Source organism: Schistocerca nitens, chromosome 11, assembly GCF_023898315.1.
Source record: "Schistocerca nitens isolate TAMUIC-IGC-003100 chromosome 11, iqSchNite1.1, whole genome shotgun sequence".
In the NCBI taxonomy this organism is placed as follows: Eukaryota; Metazoa; Arthropoda; class Insecta; order Orthoptera; family Acrididae; genus Schistocerca; species Schistocerca nitens.
The window spans coordinates 184,099,558-184,122,096 of record NC_064624.1 but is presented as its reverse complement, the minus strand read 5'-3'; the positions used below and the strand labels follow the sequence as shown (position 1 = coordinate 184,122,096).

At 44.1% G+C, this 22,539-nt stretch overlaps 1 protein-coding gene across 1 annotated transcript in view; it reads left to right on the top strand.

The window, feature by feature from the left end:
• Positions 1-22,539, top strand: part of LOC126212759 (protein twist-like) — a 281,543-nt gene that overhangs the window by 186,860 nt on the left and 72,144 nt on the right. The gene's annotated exons all lie outside the window — the stretch shown is intronic.

The following is a 22,539-nucleotide window of genomic DNA, read 5'->3' as shown; positions in this document are numbered from 1 at the left end:
CTCCCCTGGACTCACACTCGCCTGCCTCCGTCTCTCTGCACGTCCACTAGCCTCAGCGCTTTCAACCACACACACACACACACACACACACACACACACACATACATATATATATATATATCCTGTGGAAGCTTCTTCATCTCCCAGTCCCTACTGCACCCTACAACCTTCTGAATCTGCTTAGTGTATTCATCTCTTGGTCTCCCTCTACGATTTTTACCCTCCACGCTGCCCTCCAATACTAAATTGGTGATCCCTTGATGCCTCGGAACGTGTCCTACCAACCGATCCCTTCTTCTTGACAAGTTGTGCCACAAATTCCTGTTCTCCCCAATTCTATTCAATACCTCCTAATTAGTTACGTGATCTACCCATCTGATCTTCAGCATTCTTCTGTAGCACCACATTTCGAAAGCTTCTATTCTCTTCTTGTCCAAACTGGTTATCGTCCATGTTTCACTTCCATACATGGCTACACTACATACAAATACTTTCAGAAACGACTTACTGACACTTAAATCTATACTCGATGTTAACAAATTTCTCTTCTTCAGAAATGCTTTCATGCCATTGCCAGTCTACATTTTATATCCTCTCTACTTCGACCATCATCAGTTATTTTGCTCCCCAAATAGCAAAACTCCTTCACTACTTTAAGTGTCTCATTTCCTAATCTAATTCCCTCAGCATCACCCGAATTAATTCGACTACATTCCATTATTCCCGTTTTGCTTTTGTTATGTTCATCTTGTACCCACCTTTCAAGACACTGTCCATTCCATTCAACTGCTCTTCCAAGTCTTTTGTTGTCTCTGACAGAATTACAATGTCATCGGCGAAACTCAAAGTTTTTATTTCTTCTCCCTGGATTTTAATACCTACTCCGAACTTTTCTTTTGTTTCCTTTACTGCTTGCTCAATATTCAGATTGAATAACATCGGGGAGAGTCTACAACCCTGTCTCACTCCCTTCCCAACCACTGCTTCCCTTTCATTTCCCTCGACTCTTATAACTGCCATCTGGTTTCTGTACAAATTGTAAATAGCCTTTCGCCCCCTGTACTTTAACCCTGCCACCTTCAGAATTCGAAAGAGAGTATTCCAGTCAACATTGTCAAAAGCTTTCTCTAAGTCTACAAACGCTAGAAACCTACGTTTGCCTTTCCTTAATCTTTCTTCTAAGATAAGTCGTAGGGTCAGTATTGCCTCACGTGTTCCAACATTTCTACGGAATCCAAACTGATCTTCGCCGAGGTCGGCTTCTACCAGTTTTTTCCATTCGTCTGTAAAGAATTCGCTTTAGTATTAGGCAGCAGTGACTTATTAAACTGATAGTTCGGTAATTTTCACATCTATCGACACCTGCATTCTTTGGGATTGGAATTATTATATTGTTCTTGAAGTCTGAGGGAATTTCGCCTGTCTGATACATCTTGCTCACCAGATGGTAGAGTTTTCTCAGGACTGGGTCTCGCAAGGCTCTAAGTAATGGTCAGAAAATGTGTGAAATGCTTGTGGGGATGTTACAGGGCAGGTTGTACTGAGACATAAACGTTAAGAAAGAAATTCGATACGTTGCTGCGGTTCCGAGTTATTTAGCATAGAATTTAGCCAAATGGGGCGTCGCGCGCTCACAGAATGCCGGCCTGTCAGGGGCGGTGTTTGCCCAACGAGTGCTTTGTCTCCTTAGCTGGGACTTGTAGTTACGCGCGCTACGATCTGATTGGCTAACTGCAATGCTAAATAACTCTGAAAAGGCGCAACGTATCGAATTTCTTTCTTAACATTTACGTCCCAGTACAACCTGCCCTGTTACATCCCTACAAGCATTTCACACATTTTCTGACCATTTTATATATATATATATATATATATATATATATATATATATATATATATATATATATATATGTGTGTGTGTGTGTGTGTGTGTGTGTGTGTGTGTGTGTGTGTGTGTGTGTGTGTGTGTGTGTGTGGGTCGAACGCTATATACAGGGTGTTACAAAAAGGTACGGCCAAACTTTCAGGAAACATTCCTCACACACAAAGAAAGAAAATATGTTATGTGGACACGTGTCCGGAAACGCTTACTTTCCATGTTAGAGCTCATTTTATTACTTCTCCTCAAATCACATTAATCATGGAATGGAAACACACAGCAACAGAACGTACCAGCGTGACTTCAAACACTTTGTTACAGGAAATGTTCAAAATGTCCTCCGTTAGCGAGGGTACATGAATCCACCCTCCGTTGCACGGAATCCCTGATGCGCGGATGCAGCCCTGGAGAATGGCGTATTGTATCACAGCCGTCTACAATACGAGCACGAAGAGTCTCTACATTTGGTATCGGGGTTGCGTAGACAAGAGCTTTCAAATGCCCCCATAAATGAAAGTCAAGAGGGTTGAGGTCAGAAGAGCGTGGAGGCCACGGAATTGGTCCGCCTCTACCAATACATCGGTCACCGAATCTGTTGTTGAGAAGCGCACGAACACTTCGACTGAAATGTTCAGGAGCTCCATCGTGCATGAACCACATGTTGTGTCGTACTTGTAAAGGCACATGTTCTAGCAGCACAAGGTAGAATATCCCGTATGAAATCATGGCGGTGAATCGAGGAAGTACAGTACATACTGACGAAACTGAAATGAGCTCTAACATGGAAATTAAGCGTTTTCGGACACATGTCCACATAACATCTTTTCTTTATTTGTGTGTGAGGAATGTTTCCTGAAAGTTTGGCCGTACCTTTTTGTAACACCCTGTATATATATATAGGGTGGTGCGGCCGGCCCGTGTGGCCGAGCGGTTCTAGGCGCTTCAGTGTGGATCCGCGCGACCGCTACGGTCGCAGGTTCGAATCCTGCCTCGGGCATGGACGTGTGTGATGTCCTTAGGTTAGTTACGTTTAAGTAGTTCTAAGTTCTAGGGGACTGATGACCTCAGATGTTAGGTCCCATAGTGCTCAGAGCCATTTGAACCATATATAGGGTGGTGCATTGATAGTGACCGGGCCAAATATCTCAGGAAATAAGCGTCAAAAGAAAACTACAAAGTACGAAACTCATCTAGGTTGAAGGGGGAAACCAGATCGCGCTATGGTTGGCCCGCTAGATGGCGCTGCCATAGGTAAAACGGATATCAACTGTGTTTCTTTTAAGATAGGAACCTCCATTTTTTATTACAAATTCGTATAGTAAGTAAAGAAATATGAATGTTTTAGTTGGACCACTTTTTTCGCTATGTGATAGATGGCGCTGTAATAGTCACAAACGTATGGCTTTCCGGATCAAACCAGCCAGCGATCGTGTGAGACCCAACTCGCGTTATTTGTTCATGAGACCCAGAAAATATTAGATACAGGCTCCCAGGTAGATGCTATTTCTCTTGACTTCCGGAAGGCGTTCGATACAGTTCCGCACTGTCGCCTGATAAACAAAGTAAGAGCCTACGGAATATCAGACCAGCTGTGTGGCTGGATTGAAGATTTTTTAGCAAACAGAACACAGCATGTTGTTATCAATGGAGAGACGTCTACAGACGTTAAAGTAACCTCTGGCGTGCCACAGGGGAGTGTTATGGGACCATTGCTTTTCACAATATATATAAATGACCTAGTAGATAGTGTCGGAAGTTCCGTGCGGCTTTTCGCGGATGATGCTGTAGTATACAGAGAAGTTGCAGCATTAGAAAATTGTAGCGAAATGCAGGAAGATCTGCAGCGGATAGGCACTTGGTGCAGGGAGTGGCAACTGTCCCTTAACATAGACAAATGTAATGTATTGCGAATACATAGAAAGAAGGATCCTTTACTGTATGATTATATGATAGCGGAACAAACACTGGTAGCAGTTACTTCTGTAAAATATCTGGGAGTATGCGTGCGGAACGATTTGAAGTGGAATGATCATATAAAATTAATTGTTGGTAAGGCGGGTACCAGGTTGAGATTCATTGGGAGAGTGCTTAGAAAATGTAGTCCATCAACAAAGGAGGTGGCTTACAAAACACTCGTTCGACCTATACTTGAGTATTGCTCATCAGTGTGGGATCCGTACCAGATCGGGTTGACGGAGGAGATAGAGAAGATCCAAAGAAGAGCGGCGCGTTTCGTCACAGGGTTATTTGGTAACCGTGATAGCGTTACGGAGATGTTTAATAAACTCAAGTGGCAGACTCTGCAAGAGAGGCGCTCTGCATCGCGGTGTAGCTTGCTGTCCAGGATTCGAGAGGGTGCGTTTCTGGATGAGGTATCGAATATATTGCTTCCCCCTACTTATACCTCCCGAGGAGATCACGAGTGTAAAATTAGAGAGATTAGAGCGCGCACGGAGGCTTTCAGACAGTCGTTCTTCCCGCGAACCATACGCGACTGGAACAGGAAAGGGAGGTAATGACAGTGGCACGTAAAGTGCCCTCCGCCGCACACCGTTGGGTGGCTTGCGGAGTATGAATGTAGATGTAGATGTAGCCAGAAGACTGATGACCCCCTGAAAAAAAGTCGAATGTAAGGAACGGTGCAGAGTCTTAAAACCGCGACACTCGTTTTGAAACAGTGGGAATTTATATTCAGCCTCCAGCAGCGGTTCCGCCATCTCGTTACGTATCTGCTCTGACTGCGGAGTGCTTTTCAGGAAGCGGCACTTTGCGATCCCCCCTGAGAGCGCATACTGGCGGTTGTGTGTGTGTGAGGCGGCAAAGGCCAGGGGGCGGAGGCGATAGGCGGTCCCGCTGGAGAGAGGCAGGCCGGCTCTGGACAAGTTCCAGCGCGCTCCCTATCTGGGACTCGCGGTCGCCGCCGCCGCCGCCGCCGCCGTTACGTCTCCAGCGCATTCCAGATTCCAGGAACCCCCCGAGACTGAGCGTGTGATCAGCGCCGGAGATCTCCCACTGCTGAATCAACGGCAGTCCATGTCGCGCAATGCTTGCCGCACCCCGTTTCCGTACAGCCTGGTTCACACTAGGACTGTCGATGTTTTTAAAAATATCGGGAAACCGATATACCGATATTTAAAATGTATCACTATCGGCACTCGATATATCGACGCAAGTATCGATACGTCTATAGTTAGAAAACTATTACGGAAGCAAAGGGAACATTATGTTTGCTGCAAACATAGCCAAAGCCTTGCAGACAAACAAAAATTACGCGAAGCGAAATGTAGTGTAAAGTAAACTTCTGTGTGCTGACTTGGCAGAAAACCGTAAGAAATTTTGGTCTTATGTCAAAGCGGTAGGTGGATCAAAACAAAATGTCCAGACACTCTGTGACCAAAATGGTACTGCAACAGAGGATGACAGACTAAAGGCCGAAATACCAAATGTCTTTTACCAAAGCTGTTTCACAGAGGAAGACTGCACTGTAGTTCCTTCTCTAGATTGTCGCACAGTTGACAAAATGGTAGATATCGAAATAGACGACAGAGGGCTAGAAAAACAAAATCGCTCAAAAGAGGAAAGGCCGCTGGACCTGATGGGATACCAGTTCGATTTTACACAGAGTACTCGAAGGAACTTGCCCCCCTTCTTGCAGCGGTGTACCGTAGGTCTCTAGAAGAGCGTAGCGTTCCAAAGGTTTGGAAAAGGGCACAGGTCATCCCCGTTTTCAAGAAGGGACTTCGAACAGATGTGCAGAACTATAGACTTATATATCTCTAACGTCGATCAGTTGTAGAATTTTGGAACACGTATTACGTTCGAGTATAATCACTTTTCTGGAGACTAGAAATCTACTCTGTAGGAATCAGCACGTGTTTCGAAAAAGACGATCGTGTGAAACCCAGTTCGCGCCATTCGCCCACGAGACTCAGAGGGCCATAGACACGGGTTCCCAGGTAGATGCCGTGTTTCTTGACTTCCGCAAGGCGTTCGATAGAGTTCCCCACAGTCGTTTAATGAACAAAGTAAGAGCATATGGACTATCAGACCAATTGTGTGGTTGGATTGAAGAGTTCCTAGATAACAGGACGCAGCATGGCATTCTCAACGGAGAGAAGTCTTCCGAAGTAAGAGTGATTTCAGGCGTGCCGCAGGGGAGTGCCGTAGGACCGTTGCTATTCACAATATACATAAATGACCTTGTGGATGACATCGGAAGTTCACTGAGGCTTTTTGTGGACGATGCTGTAGTACATCGAGAGGTTGTAACAATGGAAAACTGTACTGAAATGCAGGAGGCTCTGCAACGAATTGACGCATGGTGCAGGGAATGGCAATTGAATCTTAATGTAGACAAGTGTAATGTGCTGCGAATACATAGAAAGAAAGATCCTTTATCATTTAGCAACAATATAGCAGGTCAGCAACTGGAAGCAGTTAATTCCATAAATTAACTGGGAGTACGCATTAGGGCTACCCCCATGAACCATGGACCTTGCCGTTGGTGGGGAGGCTTGCGTGCCTCAGCGATACAGACAGCCGTACCGTAGGTGCAACCACAACGGAGGGGTATCTGTTGAGAGGCCAGAAAAACATGTGGTTCCTGAAGAGGGGCAGCAGCCTTTTCAGTAGTTGCAGGGGCAACAGTCTGGATGATTGACTGATCTGGCCTTGTAACACTAACCAAAACGGCCTTGCTGTGCTGGTACTGCGAACGGCTGAAAGCAAGGGGAAACTACAGCCGTAATTTTTCCCGAGGGCATGCAGCTTTACTGTATGGATAAATGATGATGGCGTCCTCTTGGGTAAAATATTACGGAGGTAAAATAGTCCCCCATTCGGATCTCCGGGCGGGGACTACTCAAGAGGACGTCGTTATCAGGAGAAAGAAAACTGGCGTTCTACGGATCGGAGCGTGGATTGTCAGATCCCTTAATCGGGCAGGTAGGTTAGAAAATTTAAAAAGGGAAATGGATAGGTTGAAGTTAGATATAGTGGGAATTAGTGAAGTTCGGTGGCAGGAGGAACAAGACTTTTGGTCAGGTGAATACAGGGTTATAAATACAAAATCAAATAGGGGTAATGCTGCAGTAGGTTTAATAATGAATAAAAAAATAGGAGTGCGGGTAAGCTACTACCAGCAGCATAGTGAACGCATTATTGTGGCCAAGATAGACACGAAGCCAACGCCTACTACAGTGGTACAAGTTTATATGCCAACTAGCTCTGCACATGATGAAGAAATTGATCAAATGTATGATGAGATAAAGGAAATTATTCAGGTAGTGAAGGGAGACGAAAATTTAATAGTCATGGGTGTCTGGAATTCGAGAGTAGGAAAAGGGAGAGAAGGAAACATAGTGGGTGAATATGGATTGGGGGATAGAAGTGAAAGAGGAAGCCGTCTGGTAGAATTTTGCACAGAGCATAACTTAATCATAGCTAACACTTGGATCAAGAATCATGAAAGAAGGTTGTATATATGGCAGAACCCTGGAGATATTAGAAGGTATCAGATAGATTATATAATGGTAAGACAGAGATTTAGGAACCAGGTTTTAAATTGTAAGACATTTCCAGGGGCACATGTGGATTCTGACCACAATCTATTGGTTATGAACTGTAGATTAAAACTGAAGAAACTGCAAAAAGGTTGGAATTTAAGGAGATGGGACCTGCATAAACTGACTAAACCAGAGGTTACACAGAGTTTCAGGGAGAGCATAAGGGAACAATTGACAAGAATGGGGGAAAGAAATACAGTAGAAGAAGAATGGGTAGCTTTGAGGGATGAAGTAATGAAGGCAGAAAAGGATCAAATAGGTAAAAAGGCGAGGGCTAGTAGAAATCCTTGGGTGACAAAAGAAATATTGAATTTATTTGATGAAAGGAGAAAATATAAAAACGCAGTAATTGAAGCAGGCAAAAAGGAATACAAACGTCTCAAAAAAGAGATCGACAGGAAGTGCAAAATGGCTTAGCAGGGGTGGCTAGAGGACAAATGTAAGGATGTAGAGGCTTATCTCACTAGGGGTAAGATAGATACTGCCTACAGGAAAATTAAGGAGACCTTTGGAGAAAAGCGAGCCACTTCTATGAATATCAAGAGCTCAGATGGAAACCCCGTTCTAAGCAAAGAAGGGAAAGTAGAAAGGTGGAAGGAGTATATAGATGATCTATACAAGGGCTATGTCCTTGAGGACAATATTATGGAAATGGAAGAGAATGTAGATGAAGATGAAATGGGAGATACGATACTGCGTGAAGAGTTTGACAGAGCACTGAAAGACCTGAGTCGAAACAAGGCCCAGGGAGTAGACAACATTCCATTAGAACTACTAACAGCCTTGGGAGAGCCAGCACTGACAAAACTCTACCATCTGGTGAGCAAGATGTATGAGACAGGCGAAATACCCTCAGACTTCAAGAAGAATATAATAATTCCAATCCCAAAGAAAGCAGGTGTTGACAGAGGTGAAAATTACCGCACTATCAGTATAATAAGTCACAGCTGCAAAATGCTAACGCGAATTCTTTACAGACGAATGGAAAAACTGGTAAAAGCCGACCTCGGCGAAGATCAGTTTGGATTCCGCAGAAATATTGGAACACGTGAGGCAAAACTGACTCTACGACTTATCTTAGAAAATAGATTAAGGAAAGGCAAACCTACGTTTCTAGCATTTGTAAACTTAGAGAAAACTTTTGACAATGTTGACTGGAATACTCTCTTTCAAATTCTAAAGGTGGCAGAGGTAAAATACAGGGAGCTAAAGGCTATTTACAATTTGTACAGAAACCAGATGGCAGTTATAAGAGTCGAGGGGCATGAAAGGGAAGCATTGGTTGGGAAGGGAGTGAGACAAGGTTGTAGCCTGTCCCCGATGTTATTCAATCTGTATATTGAGCAAACAGTAAAGGAAACAAAAGAAAAATTCAGAGCAGGTATTAAAGTCCATGGAGAAGAAATAAAAACGTTCAGGTTCGCCGATGACATTGCAATTCTGTCAGAGACAGCAAAGGACTTGGAAAAACAGTTGAACGGAATGGACAGTGTCTTGAAAGGAGGGTATAAGATGAACATCAACGAAAGCAAAATGAGGATAATGGAATGTAGTCTAATTAAGTCGGGTGATGCTGAGGGAATTAGATTAGGAAATGAGACACTTAAAGTAGTAAAGGAGTTTTGCTATTTGGCGAGCAAAATAACTGATGATGGTCGAAGTAGAGAGGATATAAAATGTAGACCGGCAATGGCAGGGAAAGCGTTTCTGAAGAAGAGAAATTTGTTAACATCGAGTATAGATTTAAGTGTCAGGAAGTCGTTTCTGAAAGTATTTTTGTGGAATGTAGCCATGTATGGAAGTGAAACATGGACGATAAATAGTTTGGACAAGAAGAGAATAGAAGCTTTCGAAATGTGGTGCTACAGAAGAATGCTGATTAGGTGGGTAGATCACATAACTAATGAAGAGGTATTGGATAGAATTGGGGAGAAGAGGAGTTTGTGGCACAACTTGACAAGAAGAAGGGACCGGTTGGTAGGACATGATGAATACACTAAGCAGATTCAGAAGGATGTAGGTTGCAGTAGGTACTGGGAGATGAAGAAGCTTGCACAGGATAGAGCAGCATGGAGAGCTGCATCAGACCAGTCTCAGGACTGAAGACAACAACAACAAGAGGCATTAGGAGTGATTTAAAATTGAATGACCATATAAAATTAATCGTCGGTAAAGCAGATGCCAGACTGAGATTGATTGGAAGAATCCTAAGGAAATGCAATCCGAAAACAAAGGAAGTAGGTTACAGTACACTTGTTCGCCCACTTCTGGAATAGTGCTCACTGGTGTGGGATCCGTACCAGATAGGGTTGATAGAAGAGATGGAGAAGATCCAACGGGGAGCAGCGCACTTCGTTACAGGATCATTTAGTAATCGCGAAAGCGTTACGGAGATGGTAGATAAATTTCAGTGGAAGACTCTGCAGGAGAGACGCTCAGTAGCTCGGTACGGGCTTTTGTTGAAGTTTCGAGAACATACCTTCACCCAGGAGTCGAGCAGTATATTGCTCGCTCCTACGTATATCTCGCGAAGAGACCATGAGGATAAAATCAGTGAGATAAGAGTTCATACAGAGGCATACCGACAATCCTTCTTTCCACGAACAATACGAGACTGGAATAGAAGGGAGAACCGATAGAGGTACTCAAGGTACCCTCCGCCACACACCGTCAGGTGGCTTGCCGAGTATGGATGTAGATGTAGATGTAGATATAGGCGATAAAATATCGATGGAGCTGCCTATAAAAATATCGGCTGCAAGTTGTAAATATGCTGCCGGTTTTAGAGCCGCATATTTAAGTATTGATTCGTTATTGCATATTCTATACAGCGACAATCTGGCTGAATGTTTGTCTCCGTCAGAACAAGAACTGAAAGAAACACGATGCACGTTCATGCTTGGCGATAACCACTTTGCTAAAAATGGTAACTGCATCTAAGCGGCGCAACAAAAGGTGCCCGATGGGACCGTCGTTCGGTTTCGTCACATATCGGGTGTGTCCGGAACACTTCGTGCCGATATCTCTCTTTTGTCATTTCTGCCAACGCCAGCGACGTAGTAGCTGTAGTGTCAAAATTGTGTGGCGAAGTTAAACGTTCCAGTTTCTGTTGGTAGCGCCGAGCGCCGATTACGTCATCATTTCCCCTCACACCGTCTCCGCCCACCAGAAAGACTACGCTTGTCATTCAGATTTTTTGTTCTTCATTTTCACCAGCTGTTTTTGAAGAATGCCGATGTGAAGAAATAGCACACTAGATGCGTTAAAAATGGTTTTTTAACGCAGCTGGTGTACCGTCTGTACACATCGGAAATCTTGTTATTCTATTCACACGGCCAATCCCCTCGCCTAGTGTAATCGGACTTCTTTGTGTCACCTTGGTTCACACAATCAAAGATAAAGACTGGACGTGATAAAAAGAAGGTAGACTCCTTCACACAGTGAAAGTAAAGTTATGTTCTCAAAAAATGGTTCAAATGGCTCGGAGCACTATGGGACTCAACATCTTAGGTCATAAGTCCCCTAGAACTTAGAACTACTTAAACCTAACTAACCTAAGGACATCACACACACCCATGCCCGAGGCAGGATTCGAACCTGTGACCGTAGCAGTCCCGCGGTTCCGGACTGCAGCGCCAGAACCGCTAGACCACCGCGGCCGGCGTTATATTCTCCTAGAGTCTCAAAGACCTGAGTCGAAACAAGGCCCTGGGAGTAGAAAACATTCCATTAGAACTACTGACAGCCTTGGGAGAGCCAGTCCTGACAAAACTCTACCATCTGGTGAGCAATATGTATCAGACAGGCGAAATTCCCTCAGACTTCAAGAACAATATAATAATTCCAATCCCAAAGAAAGCAGGTCTTGACAGATGTGAAAATTACCGAAGTATCAGTTTAATAAGTCACGACTGCAAAATACTAACGCGAATTCTTTACAGACGAATGGAAAACTGGTAGAAGACGACCTTGTGGAAGATCAGTTTGGATTCCGTAGAAATGTTGGAACACGTGAGGCAATACTGACCCTACGGCTTATCTTAGAAGCTAGATTAAGAAAAGGCTAACCTACGTTTCTAGCATTTGTACACTTAGAGAAAGCTTTTGACAACATTAACTGGAATGCTCTTTTTCAAATTCTGAAGGTGGCAGGGGTAAAATACAGGGAGCGAAAGGCTATTTACAATTTGTACAGAAACCAGAGGGCAGTTATAAGAGTCGAGGGACATGAAAGGGAAGCAGTGGTTGGGAAGCGAGTGAGACAGGGTTGTAGCCTATCCCCCATGTTATTCAATTTGTATATTAAGCAAGCACTAAAGAAAACAAAACAAAAATTCGGAGCAGGAAATAAAATCCATGCAGAAGAAATAAAAACTTTGAGGATCACCGATGACATTGTAATTCTGTCAGAGACAGCAAAGGACCTGGAAGAGCAGCTGAACGGAATGGACAGTGTCTTAAAAGGAGGATATGAACATCAATAAAAGCAAAACGAGGATAATGGACTGTAGTCGGATTAAATCGGGTGATCCAGAGGGTATTAGATTACGAAATGTAAATGAATTTTGCTATTTGGGGAGCAAAATAACTGATGATGGTCGTAGTAGAGAGGATATAAAATGTAGACTGGCAATGGCAAGGAAAGCGTTTCTGAAGAAGAGAAATTTGTTAACATCGAGTATAGATTTAAGTGTAAGGAAATCGTTTCTGAAAGTATTTGTATGGAGTATGGCCATGTATGGAAGTGAAACATGGATGATAAATAGTTTGGACAAAAAGAGACTAGAAGATTTCGAAATGTGATGTTACAGAAGAATGCTGAAGATTAGATGGGTAGACACATAACTAATGAGGAGGTATTGAATAGAATTGAGGAGAAGAGGAGTTTGTGGCACAACTTGATTAGAAGAAGGGATCCTTTGGTAGGACATGTTCTGAGGCATCAAGGGATTACCAATGTAGGATTGGAGGGCTGAGTGGAGAGTAAAAATCATAGAGAGAGAGAGAGACCAAGAGATGAATACACTAAGCAGATTCAGAGGGATGTAGGTTCAGTAGGTACTAGGAGATTAAGAAGCTTGCACAGGATAGAGTAGCATGGAGAGCTGCATCAGTCGAGTCTCAGGACTGAAGACCACAACAACAACAACGAAGAACGAAATGCTTCGGTAGAAAGGGTGTAAGTCATGGATGTAGTCTTTCGCCCTTACTGTTCGACCTGTACATCGAAGAAGCATTGATGGAAATAAGATGCAGGAGTGGAATTAAAATTCAAGGTGAAAGGATATCAGTGATACGATTCGCTGATGACATTGTTATCTGGAGTGAAAGTGAAGAATTACATGATCTGCTGAATGGTATGAACATTGTAATGAATACAGAATATGGAGCGAGAGTAAATCGAAGAAAGATGACAGCAATGAGAAGTAGCAGAAATGAGAATAGCCAGAAACATCAAGATTGATTGTGATGAAGCAGAGGAAGTTAAGGAATTCTGCTACCTAGGCATCATAATAACCAATGACGGCCGGGCAAGCGGGACATCTAAAGCAGGCTACTACTGGCAAAAAGGGCATTCCTAGCCAAGAGAAGTCTACTAGTATCAAACATAGGCCTGAATTTGAGGAAGAAATTTCTGAGAATAGACGTTTGGGGCACAGCAGTGTATGGTAGTGAAACATGGACTGTAGGAAAATCGGAAGAGAAGAAAAGCGAAGCATTTGAGATGTGGTGCTACCGGCGAATGTTGAAAATTAGGTGAACCGGTAAGGTAAGTAATGAGGAGGTTCTGCGCAGAATCGGAGAGGAAAGGAATATATGGAAAACACTGATAAGGAGAAGGGACAGTATGGGAAGAAATCTGTTATGACATCTACAGCTACATGGTTACTCTGCAATTCACACTTAAGTGCCTGGCAGAGGGTTCATCGAACCATTTTCGTACTACTTCTCTACCATTCCAATCTCGAATGGAGTGTGGGGAAAAAGGAACACCTAAATCTTTCCGTTCGATCTCTGATTTCTCTTATTTTATTATGATGATCATTTCTCACTACGTAGGTGGGTGTCAACAAAAATATTTTCGCATCCGGAAGAGAAAGTAGGTGATTGAAATTTCGTAAATATATCTCGCCGCAAAGAAAACCGCCTTTGTTTCAGTGACTGCCACCCCAACTCGCGTATCATATCAGTGACACTCTCACCCCTATTGCGCGATTACACGAAACGAGCTGCCCTTCTTTGCACTTTTTCGATGTCCTCTGTCAATCCCACCTGGTAAGGATCCCACACCACTCAGCAATATTCCAGCAGAGGAATGTAGGCTGTCTCTTTAGTGGGTTTGTCGCATCTCCTAAGTGTTCTGCCAACAAAGCGCATTGTTTCGCCTTCCCCACAACGTTATCTATGTGTTCTCGCCTATTTAAGTTGCTCGTAATTGTAATTCATAGATATTTAGTCGAATTGACAGCCCTTAGGCCGGCCGTGGTGGCCAAGCGGTTAAAGGCGCTACAGTCTGGAACCGCGCGACCGCTACGGTCGCAGGTTCGAATCCTGCCTCGGGCATTGATGTGTGTGATGTCCTTAGGTTAGTTAGGTTTAAGTAGTTCTAAGTTCTAGGGGACTGATGACCTTAGAAGTTAAGTCCCATAGTGCTCAGAGCCATTTGAACCATTTTTTGAACAGCCCTTAGATTTGTGCGCTTTATCGTATACCCAAAATTTATCGGATTTCTTTTAGTACCCATGTGCATGACCTTCGCAATTTTCTTTGTTTAGTGCCAATTGCCACGTTTCGCACCATACAGAAACTCTCTCTAGATCATTTTGTAATTGGAATTGATCGTCTAATGATTTTACTAGACGGTAAATTACAGCGTCATCTGCAAACAATCTAAGGGGGCTGCTCTGATTACCACCTAGATCATTTATGTAAATCAGGAACAGCAGAGGGCCCATGTCACTACCCTGCGGAGCGACAGATATCACTTCTACTCGATGATTTACCGTCTATGACTACGAACTGTGACCTCTCTGAGAGGAAATCACGAATCCAGTCACACAACTGAGGCGATACTCCATATGCACGCGATTTGATTAATAGTCGCTTGTGAGGAACGGTATCAAAAGCCTTCCGGAAATCTAGGAATATGGAATCGATCTGAGATCCCTTGTCGACATCACTCATTACTTCGTGGGAATAAAGAGCTAGCTGCGTTGCACATGATCGATATTTTCTGAATTCATGTTGGTTATGTATCAATAAGTCATTTTCTTCAAGGTGATTCATAATGTTCGTGTACAGTATATGCTCCAAAATCCTGCTGCACTGATACGGGTCTGTAATTCAGTGGGTTACGCCTATTTCCTTTCTTGAACATTGATGTGACCTGTGCTAATTTCCAGTCTTTAGGAACAGACCTTTCATCAAGTGAGCGGTTGTATACGATTGCTAAGAAAGGTGCTATTGTGTCTGCATACTCTGAAAGGAACCTTCCTGGTGTGTTGGACCGGAAGACTTGCCTTACTGAAGTGGTTTGTTTCGTAATACCTAAGATATCTCCTTTAATGTCACTCATGCTAACAGCTGTTCTGGTTTCGAATTCTGTAATATTTAATTCGTCGTCTTTGGTGAAGGAATCACGGGAAACTGTATTTAGTAACTCCGCTTTAGTGGCACCATCAGAGAATTACTTCCACGGTAGAGGGAGCTGTGGAGGGCAAAAATTTTAGAGGAAGTCGGAGATTGGAATCCAGCCAACAGATTATTGGGAACGCAGGTTGGAAGTGCTACTCTGAGATGAAGAGGTTGGCACAGGAGAGGAATTCGTGGCCAGTCAGGAAACTGATGACACAAAATAATAATAATAATAATAATAATAATCATATGTAGCAAAAATAATACATCAACAACTTGCCATACAGCATAAACTAATAAAACAATACGTTCCCACATACAAGTATGCACCACAAAATGTACTGGAGAATGATGAATACAAATTATACTGGAACAGAACCATTACAACAGATAAAACAACACCACATAACAAACCTGACATCATACTCACCAATAAAAAGAAGAAATTAACACAACTAATCGAAATATCCATACCCAATACAACAAATATACGGAAGAAAACAGGAGAAAAAACTGAAAAATACATCCAACTGGCTGAGGAAGTCAAAGACATGTGGCATCAGGATAAAGTTGACATTATACCATTTATACTATCAACTACAGGAGTCATACCACACAATATCTACCAGTACATCAACGCAATACAGCTACATCCAAACTTATACATACAACTACAGAAATCTGTAATTATTGATACATGTTCAATTACCCGAAAGTTCCTAAATGCAATGTAACATATACCGTACAGTTAAACGGAAGTCACGCTTGCTCAAGGTCCGCGTCACTTTCCATTTTTAACCAGACCTAAGGTCTGAAACAGGAAAGAGCAATAATAATAATACTAAGCTATTCGTACGCTGCTGCCGTTACCTTCGAAATGAAAGTTGACTCCGGCATACCGACCACGACGAAACGGACGAGTGCGCTCTTGTCGCTGTGTCTGCAACCAGTTTCGTGAAAACTGGTTTCACGAGGCGACTTTCGCAACCTCGTGTCCTACTGCAAAGTACCCTTTAGATACGCGTGGCTGGTCTGTGTCGCCGTGTGATACTTCAGGGCAGCTACTGCAGTAGCCAGCCGCCTATCTGCTGTGACGTGGCGTATACAACACACGAGACAGCAGCCAGTGGCCATGTAAGCCAGTGTGTGTGTGTGATGTGCTCTGGGGCAGCCTCGAGGCGTTCCAGACCTCCGCTTCTGTGTGTCGCCCTGCTGTGGGAATGTTTACATCCACGGCCGCCTGCGTGTCCCTGCGCTGCGACGCGTACGTACGCACCTCACGCAACGCGTTGAGCGGTGCCGTGCTCTGGATTACGGCGCGTCTACCGCCACCTCCCCCCCCTTCCCCCCTCCCCGTCATCTGCTAGACGCTACTTCCTCCCCCTCCTCCCCCACTTTTTCTTCCTCTATGTCACCGTTGGCGCTTCTGCAAAATTTCCCTGCGACCCCATCAGTTCCGCTTGCACCACAGACAATTCAGACCGCGCGCAGCTCATTGTATTGAAACCAGCATCTCGATCTGGCGAGTTGTACACTACTGGCCATTAAAATTGCTACACCAAGAAGAAATGCAGATGATAAACGGGTCTCCATTGGACAAATACATTATCCTAGAACTGACATGTGATTACATTTTCACGCAATTTGGGTGCGTAGATCCTGAGAAATCAGTACCCAGAACAACCACCTCTGGCCGTAATAACGACCTTGATACGCCTGGGCATTGAGTCAAATAGAGGTCGGATGGCGTGTACAGGTACAGCTGCCCATGCAGCTTCAACATGATACCACAGTTCATCGAGAGTAGTGACTGGCGTATTGTGACGAACCAGTTGTTCGGCCACCATTGACTAGACGTTTTCAGTTAGAGAGAGATCTGGAGAATGGGCTGGCCAGGGCAGAAGTCGAACATTTTCTGTATCCAGAAAAGTCCGTACACGACCTGCAACATGCGGTCGTGCATTATCCTGCTGAAATGTAGGGTTTTGCAGGGATCGAATGAAGGGTAGAGTCATGGGTGGATTCGTCGTTGAAGCACCATACCGTGGCCCACACGTTCACCGGATCTGACGTCCCCAGATTTCTTTCTGTGGGGAAAGTTGAAGGATTTCTTCACTTAAAACTTCCGGGCTGATAGACCGTGGTCGAAGTATAAAACTGTCTCCTAACGTTTCGTCTCCGACTGCGGGAGACATCATCGGAGGTTGAAGGATATTTGCTACCGTGATCCACCGACAACGCCTGACAACATGCGTCAGCGCATTGTCGATGCATCTGCGAACACTACGGAAGGTGAACTAGCCGCTGTTGAGAGGAATGTCGTTACACGTATTGCCAAATGCATTGAGGTTGACGGACATCATTTTGAGCATTTATTGCATTAATGTGCTATTTACAGGTAATCAGGCTGTAACAACATGCGTTCTTACAAATGATAAGCTCAGAAAGGTACATGTATCACATTGGAAGAGCCGAAATAACATGTTCAAACGTACCTACGTTCTGTATTTTAATTTAAAAAACCTACCTGCTACCAACTGTTCGTCTAAAATTGTGAGCCATATGTTTGTGACTATTACAGCGCCATCTATCACAAAACGAAAAAAGTGGTGCAACTAAAACATTCGTATTTCTTTACGTACTACACGAATATGTAATAAAAATGGGGGTTCCTATTTTAAAAAACGCAGTTGACATCCGTTTGACCTATGGCAGCGCCATCTAGCGGGCCTACCATACCGCCATCTGGTTTCCCCCTTCGAGCTAGACGAGTTTCGAACTTTGTAGTTTTTTTCGTTTGTCGCTTATTTCGTGAGATATTTCGCCCGGTCACGATCAATGGACCACCCTGTATACTACCGGTTACTTGGTGGCTTACCTACAGAGAAGAAAAGCTGTATGCTTTACAAATCATACTGTAGCAATATATCGAAATACCCAGATTGCTGCGACAGCAGCATTATAATACTTGTTTGAATAGAATACGACATCAGCATATACGGTGCAGTATGTTTGTGGCTGCGTGCCGTTTTAAGACTATCGCGGCCCGTTCATGTGGCCAGAGGACGGCCATGAGAGGGAAAGGAGGGGGAGGAGGTAGAGAGAGGGACAAGGGTGGTGCTGGGTGCCGGCTACTGTCACCGCAGGAGTAAACTTTCCCACAGGCTTCTGGAATCTGTCGCCCGCGTTAAAACGACGCGCCGAGGCGGCTGCGTAAGCGGTGGACAGCGCGCATGCGCAGTAGCCAGCAAAAGGCGCGCACGCGCAGTGACGCATAGTAGCGGCTAGGGACACGGAAAAAGTACCAGTACTGTTGGATTCTGTAGAAATGTTGGAACACGTGAGGCAATACTGACCTTACGACTTATCTTAGAAGAAAGATAAAGGAAAGGCAAACCTACATTTCTAGCGTTTGTAGACTTGGAGAAAGCTTTTGACAATGTTGACTGGAGTACTCTCTTTCAAATTCTAAAGGTGGCAGGGGTAAAATACAGGGAGCGCAAGGCTATTTATAATTTGTACAGAAAGCAGATGGCAATTATAAGAGTCGAGGGACATGAAAGGGAAGCAGTGGTTGGGAAGGGAGTGAGACAGGGTTGTAGCCTCTCCCCGATGTTATTCAATCTGTATATAGAGCACGTAGTAAAGGAAACAAAAGAAAAATTTGGTGTAGATATTAAAACGCATGGAGAAGAAATAAAAACTTTGAGGTTTGCTGATGACATTGTAATTCTGTCAGAGACAGCAAAGGACTTGCAAGAGCAGTTGAACGGAATGGAAAGTGTCTTGAAAGGAGGGTATAAGATGAACATCAACAAAAGCAAAACGAGGATAATGGAATGTAGTCGAATTAAGTCGGGTGATGCTGAGGGAATTAGATTAGGAAATGAGACACTTAAAGTAGTAAAGGAGTTTTGCTATTTGGGGAGCAAAATATCTGATGAAGGTCGAAGTAGAGAGGATATAAAATGTAGACTGGCAATGACAAGGAAAGCGTTTCTGAAGAAGAGAAATTTGTCAACATCGAGTATAGATATAAGTGTCAGGAAGTCGTTTCTGAAAGTATTTGTATGGAGTGTAGCCATGTATGGAAGTGAAACATGGACGATAAATAGTTTGGACAAGAAGAGAATAGAAGCTTTCGAAATGTGGTGCTACAGAAGGATGTTGAGGATTAGGTGGGTAGACTACATAACTAATGAGGAGGTATTGAATAGAATTGGGGAGAAGAGGAGCTTGTGGCACAACTAGATTAGAAGAAGGGATCGGTTGGTAGGACATGTTCTGAGACATCGAGGGATCACCAATTTAGTATTGGAGGGCAGCGTGGAGGGTAAAATCGTAGAGGGAGACCAAGAGATGAATACACTAAACAGATACAGAAGTATGCTGCAGTAGGTACTGGGAGATGAAGAGGCTTGCACAGGATAGAGTAGCATGGAGAGCTGCATCAAACCAGTGTCAGGACTGAAGACCAAAACAACAACAACTCTTGAAATCGACTACATTCATCGCGATACGAACACTGTTTTACTCCATACTCTTCAACCTATATTTTTACTCGTATCAATACCTTATGGAAGGTATCGTATCGAAACACCTTTTCGTTCTCGTCAACATTATTCTGACTGGTTCGATGTGGCCCGCTACAAATATTCCTCTCCTGTGTCAGCAACACCCAGCGCTCTGGTAGATATTCTATCGGGTGGCTGCAATTAAAATGCAGCTTCTCACAGAGGTACGGTGTTGGCTGCAATTATCGTATGGTAGCGAAATTTGGTAGATACGCTAATGGATTAGTCGAACCGACTTACCCTCGAAAATAATACAAATGGTTCAAATGGCTCTGAGCACTATGGGACTTAACTTCTGAGGTCATCAGTCGCCTAGACTTAGAACTACTTAAACCTAACTAACCTAAGGACCGAGGCAGGATTCGAACCTGGGACCGTAGCAACTGCGCGGTTCCAGACTGAAGCGCCTAGAACCTCTCGGGCACTCAAAAAGTTTTAGTTCCAAGTTTGGCCACCAGGTGCAAGTCTGGCGTTGTGACTGCAAGGAAAACGTTTAACAGTATTTCCGTATTTAACAGATTACGAACGAGATCTGGATAAAAACATATACATGTACAGGTACACAATGTCTCCGCAGTTCACAATTAAGGGCCTGGCACAGAGTTCATAGAAGCACCTTTAAGCTACTTCTCTACCGTTTCACTCTCCAACAAATAAGGCATAAAGTTGATTTTATTATTTGCTGCCACTGAGACAATTTTGTTCAATTTAAGCATCAGAGACGTCGACAAGGCGCTGTGCAGTGCCAGATTTGCAACTGGTGGCCAAATTTGCAACTATTTTTTTTCCGTCGTAAATCGTCCCACATTAAAGCGTCAGAATAACTACCAAGTTTCGCTGCATACGATAATTAAAGCCCACAATGGACCTACGTGAGCCGGCCGGTGTGGACGAGCGGTTCTAGGCGCTTCAGTGTGGAACCGCGCGACCGCTACGGCCGCAGGTTCGAATCCTGCCTCGGGCATGGCTGTGTGTGTTGTCCTTACGTTAGTTAGGTTTAAGTAGTTCTAAGTTCTAGGGGACTGATGACCTCGGATGTTAAGTCGCATAGTGCTCAGAGCCATTTAAACCATTTTTTTGACCTACGTGGATAGCTGCTCTTTTAACTGTAACCATCCGGTAGCTGAGAACTGCAACTCTAATGATTTACAGACATGTCCTCGGAGGATGGCTTCCGCAGTCGAAGACGAAAAGTCAGGGGAGAGTCTTATGTATGGACCACGGCATCTCAGCCCGGAAGGGTTAAGTGATGACAATAGTTAGTCCTGCTTTTTCTGTGAGGATTATTCCATAGGAATCCCCAAAAAACAGTGGTCATCATTTTACCAGCTGGCAAAATGGTCTTTCCTCCTTCGGTGCTCTTTCACTAGCCTCTGTGCATTGTTTTGAGTGCCGTTTTGACTCTGGTGTCTAATAACGGACCCAGATTTCATCAGCAGTCACAAATCGTTGCAAGAAGTCTTGCGGACTGCGCTTAAACATTGCCAGACATTGTGTTGAAATGCGCCGGATATGCTTCCGGTCGACCCACCTGGCACACAGCTTCTACATAGCAAGTTATCCATGCAGGATATTATGCACACGCTCACTTGAGATCCCTACAGTCTCAGCAATATCACAAATTTTTGTTCGGTCGTCTTCAATAGCCGGATCATGGATTTTGTCAATGGTGCATATGGAGTATCGTTTCAGTTGTGTGACAGGATTCGCGATTTCCTCTCAGAGAGCTCACAGTTGGTAGTGATGGACGGTAAATCATCGAGTAGAACAGAAGTGATATCTGGCGTTCCGCAAGGCACTGTCATAGGCCCTCTGCTGTTCCTGATTTACATAAATCATCTAGGTGATAATCTGAGCAGCCCCCTTAGATTGTTTGCAGATGACGCTATAGTTTACCGTCTAGGTAAACTGTCAGATGATCAATTCCAATTACAAAATGATCTAGAGAGAATTTCTGTATGGTGCGAAAAGTGGCAATTGGCACTAAACGCCGGCCGGGGTGGCCGAGCAGTTCTAGGCGCTGCAGTCTGGAGCCGCACGACCGCTACGGTCGCAGGTTCGAATCCTGCCCTGGGCATGGATGTGTGTGGTGTCCTTAGGTTAGTTAGGTTTAAGTAGCTCTAAGTTCTAGGGGACTGATGACCTCAGATGTTAAGTCCCATAGTGCTCAGAGCCATTTGAACCGTTTTTGGCACTAAATAAAGGAAAGTGCGACCTCATCCACATGGGTACTAAAAGAAATCCGATAAATTTTGGGTATGCGATAAATCGGACAAATCTAAGGGCTGTCAATTCGACTCCATACCTAGGAATTACCGTTACGAGCAACTTAAATAGGAAAGACCACATAGATAATAGTGTGGGGAACGCGAAACAAAGACTGCGCTTTGTTGGCAGAACACTTAGAAGATGCGACAAACCCACTAAAGCCGGCCGTGGTGGCCTAGCGGTTCTACGCACTTTAGTCCGGAACCGCGCGGCTGCTACGGTCGCAGGTTCGAATCCTGCCTCGGGCATGGATGTGTGCGATGTCCTTAGGTTAGTTAGATTTAAGTAGTTCTAAGTTCTAGGGGACTGATGACCTCAGATGTTAAGTCCCATAGTGCTCAGAGCCATTTGAACCGTTTTTGGCACTAAACAAAGGAAAGTGCGACCTCATTCACATGGGTACTAAAAGAAATCCGATAAATTTTGGGTATACGATAAATCGGACAAATCTAAGGGCTGTCAATTCGACTACATACCTAGGAATTACCGTTACGAGCAACTTAAATAGGAAAGACCACATAGATAATAGTGTGGGGAACGCGAAACAAAGACTGCGCTTTGTTGGCAGAACACTTAGAAGATGCGACAAACCCACTAAAGCCGGCCGTGGTGGCCTAGC